This window comes from Peromyscus leucopus, chromosome 1 (assembly GCF_004664715.2).
Source record: "Peromyscus leucopus breed LL Stock chromosome 1, UCI_PerLeu_2.1, whole genome shotgun sequence".
Taxonomy (NCBI): Eukaryota; Metazoa; Chordata; class Mammalia; order Rodentia; family Cricetidae; genus Peromyscus; species Peromyscus leucopus.
The window spans coordinates 64,099,343-64,102,877 of NC_051063.1; positions in this window are offsets into that span (position 1 = coordinate 64,099,343).

Genomic DNA, 3,535 nt, shown 5'->3' on the forward strand with positions numbered 1-3,535 from the left:
TCACATGTGTAGGGGTGAGCAGTTGGGAAACATTGATTTTTCCCTATGTACAGCAGAATCACATTTGGGTAAGATAATGTTGTCTACCAGGCCTATAGGAATGACAGCCATCAAAATATTGCTTGTTAAACCCAGTGTGTATGAAAAGAATAAGTATTGATTTATAGGTTTCCAGAAGTTCTATTCTCATCTCTGTCATGCATGTAAAATATCCCAAAGAAAATCTGTATACATTTGGCTGTTGGATGCACCAGTGTATGGCATACCCCAGGTGGCTAGTCCAGACAAAATGGCAGTCATTGGCCACCAAAGTCTCATAGACCTCTTCTCTCCATTGCTTATCTTCTATGATAGTACAAGTACTATACACCTGGTTTGGTCCTGATGAGAAGCAACAATTGGTACCACTTGGTGAGGAGCACAGGGTTAAGTTAGTACTTTTCCTATGAAGAGGCACATTCTCTGCAGGGAGCTGAGACTGTGTAAAAGTCCTGTGTCACAGATTCATCGTCATGATGATCTTCTAATCTTCATATTGTTTGTTCTTCAAGAACAAAGCTCTCTCCAGTTCACTAGGCAGTCTTAGCGTGGAGTGGGGAATCCTGGAATTGGGCACCTGTCTGATGTCATTAGATGTTCCTGCTCTAGGTGCTTCAAGGTTCACAAACAGGAGGCCTTCGTGGTGACACCCATTTCTTACTCAGTTACTCCTTTCATCACGAACTACAGGATGTTTCAGGTTTTCACTACATTGGCCATGTCTTGGTCTTGACCAACCTTTATTCCCTTTACTGAAGGTCATGTTTACCAGGCTTCAGATGTTCATTGTAATTGTTCTGTTCTTACGTCTAAGTGTTCTCAGTAGACTCAAGAGGAACATGGTATTTTTCAATGTGGTTGATATAGATTTGATCAGAAAATTCAGCACCCATGCTGTGGGATCATTGCTTGCTATTTTCGTACCTGTCTGCTGCTGTGCACACACTCACATTTCTCTGTGTTATGTCTCCATCTGACTTCTCACGCAATAATCCTACTTCATGGAGGTCAGAGGCCATTCTTTCTCCCCTTTCTCACTGGTATCTCCTATCCCCACTTAAAGACACGAAGCTCCCATTACCCTTAATATAGTTTCCATTTGTTCTAACACACTTAAAACATTTTGAAGGCTTTGATTAAAGTAAACTTAACAAGTGGAAATAAACTTTCTTTATAGTTTTTAAAGTACACTTGAGGAGAATTGCATTTTTAAAAACCATTTTATGTGTTTTATAGTATACTTTCTTCCATGTAGCCCAGTTCCATGAAGATGTAGGACATTTTTATGATCCCAGAAGTCTTCTCACACTGTCTTGCTCAGGTCACAATAATTAGGAGGTGACACAGATGTAGGTTTTATACTACAGATCAGGTTGTGAGTGCATTTTCCTCCACATGAAAGCACTAACTTCGCTGTCAACAGTTAGTGTGCACATCTTACACTTTGGGCTCCATCCATAGTGTTGTCTGCTTACATTTGTAATTTCTGTGATGTATTTTTGTGGTTTGGTTTTATGAATAAAGCTACCGTCAATGCTATCAATCAGTGCTGTGATTTGAAACAGAAGATAACTGCATATGTTGACAGGACATAGGTTGATATGTCGATATGTTTACACACATTCTCAGTAGATGTTTGTGTTTCTGTGACTTTGTCATCTCTGTCTTCTCAAGCTTGGAGCTCCTCCCTTCTTGTTATTTGTAAACACATAAGAGATGATTGTGGAGTGTAGTCACTCCATGATGCAGAGCCCTAGAACTTACGGTTCTGTCTGTCTGTGCTTGGTTCCCGTTGTCCTGTCTCTCTTAACACTTCCTGACCTTTGCCATTTATCATGTCTGTTAATCGTTATTCTACTAAGATGAAGTTTTGGATTTCCACACATAAGAGATAAATGTGGTATCTGTGTTTCTGTGCCTGACTTAGGTTTATTTATCTCACCATATTATTCTCCTCTTCTATCCACTTTGCTGTACATGGAAGGGGATCATACTTTTATGCTTGAATAATGTTCATTGCATATACCCCTTCTTTGTCCTCTCATGACCTGATGGATACTTATGCTTATTCTGTTTATTTGCTATTGTGACTTCTCCATAGAGGAGTAATGATGTCTCTTTGATCTCTTTGATGATCTGATTTCATTTCCTTGGGATATATATATATATATATATATATATATATATATATATATATATTAGAGTTCTGACCTACATGGAATCTTTAATTGTAGTTTATTGAGGGAACTTCATATAGTTTTCCTAATGGCTACACTAATTTCTATCAGTGTAGAAATTACCTTTTCTCTGATTTTTTTTTTACTAACATTTGTTGTCTTTGTATTTTCCTAATGACCATTGTGCTTGGAGAGATGACATCTCGTTGTTGTGTGATTAGCATTCCCCTGATGGCTGATGAACTTGACTATTTTCATATGTTTTGTAACAGTTTGTAGTTTTTAGAAATATAAAATCAGATTATTTGTTCTCTTATTAAATAAGATTGTTTATCTTTTTTACTTTGACATCTTTATTCTGGATAATAATCTGTCAGATGATTACTTTGAAAATATTTGTTAATTTTCATTTGTTATGACATTTCTCAGTGTTACATAATCTTACTTGTCTATTTTTGCTTTTGTTATGTATGCTTTGGGAGTCTTATCTGAAAAACCATTGCTTAATCAGATGATTTGAAATGTTTCTTCTTCTCTTTCTGGCATTAGACTTGATCTTTGACCCATTTTGGATCGGCTTTTGTATAAAGCAAGGGAAAGATCTTGTTTCATTCTTTGGCATGTGAACATCAGTTTCCCCAGTACACATATTGAAGAGCTTGTCCTTTATCTCCTGTGTGTTCTTGATGTCTATGTAAACACAGCTGGGGTTTCTGTGTTCATTTCTTGGATCTGTGATTCCTCCCTCCCTCCCTCCCTCCCTCCCTCCCTCCCTCCCTCCCCTTCTTCCTTTCTTTTTTTTTTCTGAAACAGGGTTTCTCTGTGTAGCTCTGGCTCTCCTGGAACTCACTCTGTAGCCCAGGCTGGCCTCAAACTCAGATCTGCTTGCCTCTGCCTCCCAAGTGCTGGGATGATGAGGTCATGAGCTGCCACCACCCTGCTTGTTTTATAATTTTTATTAAAGAGGTTGCTCACATCCTTAGCTCAATCTATTCCTAATCTATTGGAGTTTTTCTCCTACCTATTGTGAACAAGATTCCCTCACGATTTCTTTATTACAAGAACATTTATTGGTGTGTGAAAATGTGACTCACTTCTTGTGTTGATCTTGTGTCCTCCAGCTACTCTCCATTTCCTGTAGGAATTTCGTGGGTTGTTTCTGTTTCTCTACACTATTTGCTATGTTTATGTTCAAGACTGTCATTGTCAGTGTCTCTTGCGTTGTGTCATTTTTCTCTGTGGGTCTTGACTATCTCTTATTTTCTTTCTGTCTGTCATTCACCTCTGTGGCTTGGCAGTTTAGTATATTGATTGACAAG